The sequence below is a fragment of the Schistocerca serialis genome, chromosome 9 (assembly GCF_023864345.2).
Source record: "Schistocerca serialis cubense isolate TAMUIC-IGC-003099 chromosome 9, iqSchSeri2.2, whole genome shotgun sequence".
NCBI lineage: Eukaryota > Metazoa > Arthropoda > Insecta > Orthoptera > Acrididae > Schistocerca > Schistocerca serialis.
Genome location: NC_064646.1, coordinates 296,172,849 through 296,184,639, shown reverse-complemented (window position 1 = coordinate 296,184,639; position 11,791 = coordinate 296,172,849).

Here is an 11,791-nt window from a genome sequence, read left to right as displayed (position 1 = left end):
CCTCCTTTGAGCACGTGTTCAGCAAAGGTGGCGTCTTATTTATTTAATCTCCCGCTGCGTTCATGTTCAGTCAGCCTTGTTGATATATGGAGACCTCGCAGTGAACAAAAGCATGGTGAGCCGTTAGTCGAGCATAATTGTACCAGGGTCGAGCAGACCACTTCGTCTTCCACGTGCCGGCCGGCTGCACACATCTGTGATTCCTGCAATGTTGGAACGTGCGGACACTCTCATTCGAGGTGGTCAGCCATATCTTCGGTGCTGAACTGGACGTCTCTCACATCCACCAGTTGGAGTTCTCCAACTGGTGGGTTTATCCCGCTGGGTTTATCGCCGCCTTGCAGAGTACCATAAAGAGCTACAAAGGACCATATGTGCGCGTTACGAGGCTGGTCATGACAACACCGTACAGGCGATGAAACATGGGATCATCACTTCGAAGTGGAAACATAACGGTAATCCTTGGACTGGTGCCTCGCAACCTCTTCTCCGAAGCAAAACCACAAAGCCGCACTCTCAGCAAGTAGGGTAATGACGATGGTCTTCTCGGACTCTGAAGGGACTGATGTCCTCCCTGATGGTGCAACGATAAACTCGAATGTATATTGTGCCACCCTCAGGCAACTTAAGAATCGACTTCAGCGTGTTCGTCGCTACAAAAATGCGAATGAACTACTCCTTCTCCTTGACAGCGCAAGCCGTCGCTCAAGTCTGCGCACCCTAGAGTAGCTCACAAAACTCCATTGCACTGTTCTTCCTCATCCATCCTACAACCCTGACCTCGCACCTCCCGCCTTCCATCTGTTTGGTTGTTCAAATGTTCAAATATGTTGAAACGTCCCCTTTGGAAAACTATAAATTACTGTGCTGGTAAACCCCTTACGTTATATGATTTTCAAACAGCTGAGTTAAGTATTACAAATTTACTCGTTCTGATGGACACACGTCCAGACCGTCCGCTCCCAAAATTTTGCCATTTCTCTCCCCACATCCACCACTGCTGGCGGCTTACCTCCCACTGCGCAACGCTACGCGCTGTTCACATCCAACTGCCCAACACTACAATAGTAAATATTCCAACAATGCAAACTAGCCACAGACTACACACAGCACAGCAAGCGATTTTCGTACAGAGCGCTACGTGGCTTTACCAACATCAAAACCTAAACAGCCTACTTACAGTGTGTGAATTTCTAAGGGACCAAACTGCTGAAGTAATCGGTCCGTAGACTTACACACAACTTAGACTACCTTATGCAAAGAACAGTACACACACCCATGCCCGAGGGATGACTCGAACCTGTGGCGGGAGGGGCCGCGCAATGCGTGACATGGCACCTCAAGCCGCGCGGCCACGCCCCGCCGCTATCTGTTTGGTCCAATGAAGGATGCACTCTGGAGGAAGAAACACGTGGATGATTGGCAGGCTATTGACGCAGCAAGATGTCAGCTGCGACGCCGAGCGATATGCAGTCGTACAGGCCCTTCCAGTCAGAGGGCATAAGGCCACCGCACTGAACGGAGATTATGTTGAAAAATATGGTTTTGTAACGAAAAGAGTGGAGAAAAAATATGGTGTATTGGCTTCCCGAATAAAACCAACCTTTTTTCAATGAACACATAGTGTGTTGTGGGGCGATCACTCTTGTGTAGAAATAATTCAAAATCCAAGATCCCTTAAACACTGTTTACTAGATGACCGATTTCAACACATTAAGGCGCCATCATCGTATCTTTATGTAAACATGTGTAAATCATTTGGATATAACGATACATGAGGCAGACCAGCTGATATAAAATCATTGTCGCAGAAATAAAAATTAAAAAACAACGGCTCTCGTGGTCATTCTATTCCATCAGATATATAAAATCGAAGCCACATGATAAAAGTATTTGAAATACTTTTATCTTGTGACTTCGGTTTTATATATCTGATGAAAGAAAATGACCATGAGAGCAGATGTTTTTTAATTTTTATTTCTGCGAAAGTGATTTTATATCAGCTGGTCTGCCTCATGTATCGTTATATCCAAATGAGTTATACGTGTTAAGCTACATTCAGATACGATGATGGCGCCTTTAGTGTGTTGAAACCGGTCATCTAGTAAATAGTGTTTAAGTGATCTTGGCTTTTGAATTATTTCTAAAACCAACCTTCTTTCGAAAAAAATGTGTTGCATTACTCTGAACGCTCCTCGAGTGTAATATGGCAGGTTGTGCGAGAGAGTAAATAATCACGTTGTGTGAGTCGCCAGCTGCAGCAGTGGTGGTGGTTCGACTGTACGCAACGGGACTCCGTCGACATTCCACGTTCCGCCACCGAGTATCCTTGTTCGAGCGGTGCGCTGCAGCGGTGACGGGATCATTGTTCTGCAGTGGTGAGGCTGGGCGCGCCTCGTGTACGCGACACCCGCGACCCGCGCTGAGGCTGTGTGTCGGTGGCTGGGTCGGGACCCCGCCCTTGACATTCGCCGCTGTCCCTCTCTCCTCTCTGCCTCTCCCTGACAGCTGACAGTAGCCGCCGCGCCTGCCATCGCAACCGCCTGGCCACTGCGGACAATGTCGCAGCCGCTACACTCATCTCGCCTCTGATCTGCCCACTCCTACTAGCAGTTGTTGACTTAAAAAGCTCTCCCGCCGTCTATAACTCGACTGTGGCACGTCGCTGTACTCTCTACGAGTGGGTCATTCACAAAGGGACGGTCCAAAGCATTCACTGAACGGAATAACTGAAGATCGACTTCTGAGGAACAGTCGTTCACCATCTACATCTACATCTACATTTATACTCCGCAAGCCACTCAAAGGTGTGTGGCGGAGGGCATTTTACGTGCCACTGTCATTACCTCCCTTTCCTGTTCCAGTCGCGTATGGTTCGCGGGAAGAACGACTGTCTGAAAGCCTCCGTGCGCGCTCTAATCTCTCTAATTTTACATTCCTGATCTCCTCGGGAGGTATAAGGGGGGAGAAGCAATATATTCGATACCTCATCCAGAAACGCACCCTCTCGAAACCTGGCGAGCAATCTACACCGCGATGCAGAGCGCCTCTCTTGCAGAGTCTGCCACTTGAGTTTATTAAACATCTCCGTAACGCTATCACGGTTACCAAATAACCCTGTGACGAAACGCGCCGCTCTTCTTTGGATCTTCTCTATCTCCTCCGTCAAACCGATCTGGTACGGATCCCACACTGATGAGCAATACTCAAGTATAGGTCACCGTCCCGTTCATCTCGGTCTCGTTCTTTCCTCAGTCTCACTAGTCCTAGTAGTTCCATTTCCAACGATCTTAGTTCAGTTCGAAGTTGATTTTCCTATAATTGATTTCGTTAGCCCAATTTCGCTTAACTTCAAATCCTTCTCGAAATCCCTTCGTTTAGTTCGTTGCGTACACCATTTGTAAGGCGCAAGATTGTTCCACCATACGTTCACTGTTCTTGTAGATTTATACCTATATTAGATCACTGTTTGTAACGCACAATCGAATTATTGAACATTTCATTAGCTGATAGTGGCTAGCACCACATTCTAACAAGTTCTGTAGTACTGTTAATTAGCGCTGACGGAAAAGTCAAAGTGGGCCATGCGTTCCTCAGAAGCAGCTGTTGAGTAAAGAGGGGCTGGGAAGAGACTTGTGATATCCTGCAGGGGTGGATATTCACTGTCCTGACAGACAGCAGTGCAAGAAGGTGGCGGTGTACAACGCTGGAGGCCGCAGAACCCCTGTAGCGCAACCAGAGTGATTGGAAGGTTTCTCTCTGTTAGGAGGGGGAAAAAAATTCTGAATAGCGTGCGAGGTGCCGGGGCTAACAGTGTATTTAACACTAAACTCTTCTCGAATCTTCAGATGGAAATGATGCTCTAAGCCCCCGCTTTTCTAACTCCGACTTTTGCTGTTGCACATGGATTAAGAAGAAACGCGAACTGACTGTAATCAACCCTGCAAGTGTAGTAGAAAAGAGTTTGGCGCCTGCAATAATTTAATTGGATAGAAATTAATGACATAAAGGAAAGTTTCATTAACGTAGTGAGAAATGAAAGGGTTGCTCTACCAATTAACAGAATGAAAGGTCTGTCCAAAATAACAATTTGATTTATTATGACTAAACTCAAAATAATAAACAAAACACATGAAACATTTACACTACATCAAATTGGATACTCAAATAAATGCTGTGAAGGTAAAGTTGTCCATAAACTAGATTGTGACATTTATGACCAAGTGGTATGTGGAGCCAATTCCTTGCAACTCAAATCTTAAGAGGAACACCCAGCCAACCCAACATTAATTGCTGCTACAGTAGTCATAACTCAGACAATGAACACCCAAGACAGAACAAAGTTAGAAAAGACGAACAGGCGCGCTCTGCTCAGCTCTGATTATCACATAGCAAAATTCCCCGATTTGCCAGTGCTGTGGACTTACATTTCCAAGCTGTCTTCTTAACTGCAAGGACACGATCTGGCGTACCGGAGGCGATGGCTTGTTGCTTCCATGTCCCGTGATGATAATGTCGCGAGTATAGCCCGAAACAAATTATCGTGGTCTGGTTGTTCCAGACTAAAGACTTCCTAGCAACACAAATGCGCATCTGAAGGAGACGAAGAAGGCTCTCTACACAATCACTGACGGTACAGTGAGTGATTTTAACAAGCGAAGACATACAGTAACTCCGATACAGTCAACTTTAGCCAAAACTGCTCAAGACGGACAACATAGGCCGCTTGTATGCAGAACGCTCAATTACCAACTGTACTCGGAAAGTTACATTGAAGTCGAAACTTCAGCAACTTCGCCGAACAGTTACAATTAAATGAAAGTATATTAGACAGCCAACGGAAGGCAGGCTGTCCAGAGAGCAGCGACAGCTCAGTCTTGTAACCATTTTTTTTTTTTTTTTTTGTCAACAGTCTATTGACTGGTTTGATGCGGCCCGCCACGAATTCCTTCCCTGTGCTAACCTCTTCATCTCAGAGTAGCACTTGCAACCTACGTCCTCAATTATTTGCTTGACGTATTCCAATCTCTGTCTTCCTCTACAGTTTTTGCCCTCTACAGCTCCCTCTAGTACCACGGAAGTCATTCCCTCATGTCTTAGCAGATGTCCTATCATCCTGTCCCTTCTCCTTATCAGTGTTTTCCACATATTCCTTTCCTCTCCGATTCTGCATAAAACCTCCTCATTCCTTACCTTATCAGTCCACCTAATTTTCAACATTCGTCTATAGCACCACATCTCAAAGGCTTCGATTCTCTTCTGTTCCGGTTTTCCCACAGTCCATGTTTCACTACCATACAATGCTGTACTCCAGACGTACATCCTCAGAAATTTCTTCCTCAAATTAAGGCCGGTATTTAATATTAGTAGACTTCTCTTGGCCAGAAATGCCTTTTTTGCCATAGCGAGTCTGCTTTTGATGTCCTCCTTCCTCCGTCCGTCATTGGTTATTTTACTGCCTAGGTAGCAGAATTCCTTAACTTCACTAACTTCGTGACCATCAATCCCGATGTTAAGTTTCTCGCTGTTCTCATTTCTACTACTTCTCATTACCTTCGTCTTTCTCCGATTTACTCTCAAACCATACTGTGTACTCATTAGACTGTTCATTCCGTTCAGCAGATCATTTAATTCTTCTTCACTTTCACTCAGGATAGCAATGTCATCAGCGAATCGCATCATTGATATCCTTTCACCTTGTATTTTAATTCCACTCCTGAACCTTTCTTTTATTTCCATCATTGCTTCCTCGATGTACAGATTGAAGAGTAGGGGCGAAAGGCTACAGCCTTGTCTTACACCCTTCTTAATACGAGCACTTCGTTCTCGATCGTCCATTCTTATTATTCCCCCTTGGTTGTTGTACATATTGTATATGACCCGTCCCTCCCTATAGCTTACCCCTACTTTTTTCAGAATCTCGAACAGCTTGTACCATTTTATATTGTCGAACGCTTTTTCCAGGTCGACAAATCCTATGAAAGTGTCTTGATTTTTCTTTAGCCTTGCTTCCATTATTAGCCGTAACGTCAGAATTGCCTCTCTCGTCCCTTTACTTTTCCTAAGGCCAAACTGATCGTCACCTAGCGCATTCTCAATTTTCTTTTACATTCTTCTGTATATTATTCTTGTAAGCAGCTTCGATGCATCAGCTGTTAAGCTGATTGTGCGATAATTCTCGCACTTGTCAGCTCTTGCCGTCTTCGGAATTGTGTGGTTGATGGTTTTCCGAAAGTCAGATGGTATGTCGCCAGACTCATATATTCTACACACCAACTTGAATAGTCGTTTTGTTGCCACTTCCCCCAATGATTTTAGAAATTCTGATGGAATGTTATCTATCCCTTCTGCCTTATTTGACCGTAAGTCCTCCAAAGCTCTTTTAAATTCCGATTCTAATACTGGATCCCCTATCTCTTCTAAATCGACTCCTGTTTCTTCTTCTATCACATCAGACAAATCTTCACCCTCATAGAGGCTTTCAATATATTCTTTCCACCTATCTGCTCTCTCCTCTGCATTTAACAGTGGAATTCCCGTTGCACTCTTAATGTTACCACCGTTGCTTTTAATGTCATCAAAGGTTGTTTTGACTTTCCTGTATGCTGAGTCTGTCCTTCCGACAATCATATCTTTTTCGATGTCTTCACATTTTTCCTGCAGCCATTTCGTCTTAGCTTCCCTGCACTTACTATTTATTTCATTCCTCAGCGACTTGTATTTCTGTATTCCTGATTTTCCCGGAACATGTTTGTACTTCCTCCTTTCATCAGTCAACTGAAGTATTTCTTCTGTTACCCATGGTTTCTTCGCAGCTACCTTCTTTGTACCTATGTTATCCTTCCCAACTTCTGTGATGGCCCTTTTTAGAGAGGTCCATCCCTCTTCAACTGTACTGCCTACTGCGCTATTCCTTATTGCTGTATCTATAGCGTTAGAGAACTTCAAACGTATCTCGTCATTCCTTAGTACTTCCGTATCCCACTTCTTTGCGTATTGATTCTTCCTGACTAATGTCTTGAACTTCAGCCTACTCTTCATCACTACTATATTGTGATCTGAGTCTATATCTGCTCCTGGGTACGCCTTACAATCCAGTATCTGATTTCGGAATCTCTGTCTGACCATGATGTAATCTAATTGAAATCTTCCCGTATCTCCCGGCCTTTTCCAAGTATACCTCCTCCTCTTGTGATGCTTGAACAGGGTATTCGCTATTACTAGCTGAAACTTGTTACAGAACTCAATTAGTCTTTCTCCTCTTTCATTCCTTGTCCCAAGCCCATATTCTCCTGTAACCTTTTCTTCTACTCCTTCCCCTACAACTGCATTCCAGTCGCCCATGACTATTAGATTTTCGTCCCCCTTTACATACTGCATTACCCTTTCAATATCCTCATACACTTTCTCTATCTGTTCATCTTCAGCTTGCGACGTCGGCATGTATACCTGAACTATCGTTGTCGGTGTTGGTCTGCTGTCGATTCTGATTAGAACAACCCGGTCACTGAACTGTTCACAGTAACACACCCTCTGCCCTACCTTCCTATTCATAACGAATCCTACACCTGTTATACCATTTTCTGCTGCTGTTGATATTACCCGATACTCATCTGACCAGAAATCCTTGTCTTCCTTCCACTTCACTACACTGACCCCTACTATATCTAGATTGAGCCTTTGCATTTCCTTGATTGGCGACTCCATAGTGTCCTGTGCACTACGACCAGATAATGGGTATACTTGAAAGGAGAGACAGCATTGGTCGTATATTTTTGTTTATTATCGCAAAATCGATTTTCGGTCACTTAGTGACCATCTTCAGTGCTGTAATATATAACTTAAATTAGCAAGCACTGGTGTCAATAAGCTTACGGCGATCACATTTCCCTTTTCAGATTTTCTAGTTTCCCTACCACGTTCAAGCTTCTGACATTCCACGCCCCGACTCGTAGAACGTTATCCTTTCGTTGGTTATTAAATCTTTTTCTCATGGTAACCTCCCCCTTGGCAGTCCCCTCCTGGAGATCCGAATGGGGGACTATTCCGGAATCTTTTGCCTATGGAGAGATCATCATGATACTTCTTCAATTACAGCCCACATGTCCTGTGGATACACGTTACGTGTCTTTAATGCAGTCGTTTCCATTGCCTTCTGCATCCTCATGTCATTGATCATTGCTGATTCTTTCGCCTTTAGGGGCAATTTCCCACCTCTAGGACAAGAGAGTGCCCTATCCGCTCCTCCGCCCTCTTTGACAAGGCCGTTGGCGGAATGAGGCTGACTTCTTATGCCGGAAGTCTTCTGCCGCCAATGCTGATTGTTTATCAAAATTTAGGCAGTGGCGGGGATCGAACCCGGGACCGAAGACGTTTTGATTATGAATCAAAGACGCTACGCCCCCTTTTTTTTTTTTTTTTAGGCGACTGTAAGTTTAGAACGCACGACGCTTGCCACTTTTTTGTTTTTTTTTTGTTTTTTTTGTTTTTTGTTTTGTTTTTTTGTTTTTTTCTTTTTTTGTTTGTATCCAATGTCAGGCTTACCACCTTTGCTGACATACATGTTGTTGTACTATCGCATAAATAGTGTCTACAAAGTCCATATGTTGACAAAATAGTGGCTAATTAGAAACTTAATTAATTAAGGAAATGAATAAAACTGAAAATGCTCAAATGAAAGACATGAAGACAATTGCGGATAGTACAAATACAAAAGAAACATGCTCCTGTAGCAATGAAATGAAATTCGTGTCGGGGCGACACCTGCTCACGACCCGACGTTCGATAGAGCAAGAGAGCCATCTGTCGACTCGTTCTCCAGACGTTGGTGTAAGACTGCGTCGTCTTCTCGAAATTAACTAAGGGTCCGTAAGTGTGATCGATGTCTATCTCGGCTTCTTCGTCTATCTCATCTCTCACCCGTCACACCCCATCTGGCCGGCGGGTCGGTAAATGTAAGTCGCAAGTAATTAGCGAAGTCTTGCCTATATTTCTTATGCTGTTGCAGCTTCGTGTGTCCATCCAGGAGAAAATGCCAAAAATCAATTTTGTCCTTTTCCGATTCGTTATACACGTAGCCCACCACCATTCCCCGCACCTATGTCACTGCATTGGTTTTTTGGACCGGGAAATAAGATTCTTGGGGGAAAAAAAGTGTGTCTGATGAAATTGTGTGAGGGGCGGAGCGTAACAGGAACGCCAATATCTGTTGTGCCAAGTGCCACACCGGAGCCGTCCCACTACATGCTAAACGATGTTCATCAGTGTCCACTGTTGCGCAGCCTAAACATAGTGGAGTGTCTGCCAAATGAATCGCGTGCCGCCGTTGATTCGTTGCGAACTTCCTATTTATCACCACATACCATGTTGAGCGTACCGACGTTGGGAGGTAAATGTTCCGTATAACGCGCCATATCTGTCGCCAGTTCTTGTCTGGGTACTTCTTTTCCAGGGTATTCCTGGGGCACCGGCGCAGTAAGAGTTGGTATACGTCTCGCGTCGTCGGTAGTCGTGTTGTTGGGAAGAAATCTCTGACATAGCTAAGCTCCAAAAAAAAAGACTTGAAATGTGACAGCTTCGATGAAATATGGCCCACATCGACTGGGGGCAGCATTGAAGTGGGCGCTAGTACATCGGCCAACGCACCCGAGATATTGCGAAATTGACCGCGCCACTGTCGGAAAATCGTACTGACGAATAACGCCCGTGCCTTTTCATATACGTTCACTAGACCAAGTCCACCCTCTCCAGGTGGTAGCGTAAGCGTTGTGTATCGGATCTTAAACAGGTGTCCACACTCACGTAGGTTCCGAGAGTTGCTTGATCCGTGATGCCAATGTGCGCGTTAAAGGCAGGACATGAGTGAGTCTCGGTGCTAGGTATACATTAACATAGGTCACCCTCTGAATCATATCCAACGCTCTTAATTTCTGTAACAGCACCATTGTCCGCATCAGCTTCAATATGCGTCGGTAGTTATCCGCTGCTGTCCGCTGCACATCCGTGTGGAACGTAATACCTAGGCATTTTATGGGCTTAACTAAGATGAGCGGGCCTTCCTCCGCCGGTTGTAGTCCTCGACCGACATTCATGCAGCGTGATTTTTGTAGATTAAGCACGCTTCCTGCCGCCATCCCGTATCGCTGTATCCATGCCAACGCCGTACGTACTTCTTCGCCTGTCCGTGCCACCAGCATCACATCGTCAGCATAAGCGCGGCAATGAAAGGTCAGTTGTGGCAACGGCACGCCCTCCAACCATCTTCGGAGACCATATAGACAGGGTTCCAAAGCCATTGCATACAAAAATATCGAAAGGAGGCAACCTTGACGAACTGACCTTGAAATAACAATGTAGTCAGTGCCCCGCCCATTCACCGAGACCTTTGATCGTACGCCGTGTAACAGTCGCATGATCACTAGGCCTGTGGGATTCCCAATCTGCCCATCACCGCATGCAAAAAGGTATGATCCACTCTGTCGAATGCATGATCAAAGTCAATAGCGACGAGTGCCCCACGCACTCGGCATGCCGCTGCTAATGCGATGATATCTCGGTAGCCACTGAGCGCCGTATGTACGTTGCTCTTACCGCCGAGGCAAGTTTGATCTATGAGGAGTCTATCAGAAAGTGAAGACCGCAGGCGAGCCCCAAGGATGCGCGCGAAAATCTTATAGTCGCAGTTCAAGAGAGTGAGTGGTCTATAATCTCCTGGATTTCTGCCACCGCGTGGTTTGGGTATTGGGATGATGATACCCTCCGTGAATTCGGCAGGTATCTCAATCTGCGGTAACAGGAGTTCGTTGTACATCTGAATCCAGGTCCGTCCCATGAGGTATGCAAAGGCGCGGTAAAATTCAATTGGGAAGCCGTCCTGTCCTGGGGACTTGTTCGGAGCCCCCCTGGCAATTGCGTCTGTCAGCTCGTCCTCTGTTATCGCTGTGATGAAAGTCTCTGCATCCAGTGGTGGTCCTCTATCTGGCATTTCCGAGATGACATCATGTAGTGTCTCGTGGTTCACATGTACAGGTCCATATAACTGGCGGAAATAGTCGGTAAACACATGCGCAATATCACGCTGGTGCACAACTTGCTGGCCAGTTTCAGAGATTAGTTCCCTGATCAATGTCCTGCGTCGTCGTTGGCGTTCGCGTACCACGTGGTGCATGGAGGGGGTTTCGGCAGCAACTGTGTCCGCCAATCTCGCCCGGACCATTATACCTTCCATTCTTAGTCTCGTCAGCTGTAATAACTTGGTTTTTATCCTGCGCATGGCCGTGTGCCTTTCCGGCGATGGTTGTTGGGTCATCAGCTCCCTCAGGGCTGTAAAATAAAAATCAGCTGTTGTGCGGTTCCATTGCGATTTGTCCTGCCCGTATCGTATCAACGTTCTCCGTAACGTTGGTTTTGCGCATTTAATCCACCACTGGAGAACCGAGGTGTATGCTCGTTGGCGGCGAACGCAGGTCTCCCATGCCGCCTCTATCGACCGGTGACATTCAGTGTCGCGTAAAAGTGCACAATTCATTTTCCAGTGACCTTTACTCCGCCATATCTTCTGACGCGTTAGTGACATCGTACAGACGTACGCCACATGATCCGTAAAAGCCGCTGGCCAGATTTCGGCATCCAGTATCGTCGTCCGTAGAGCTCGTGTCACGTACACTCTATCAAGTCTACTCGCCGAGTGTCCCGTGACAAACGTATAACCCAGTCTGTCACCATGCTGCAGTTCCCAGGTATCCAGAAGCACCATTTCGGTAATCAACGCACGCAGTTCCATGCATGGCAC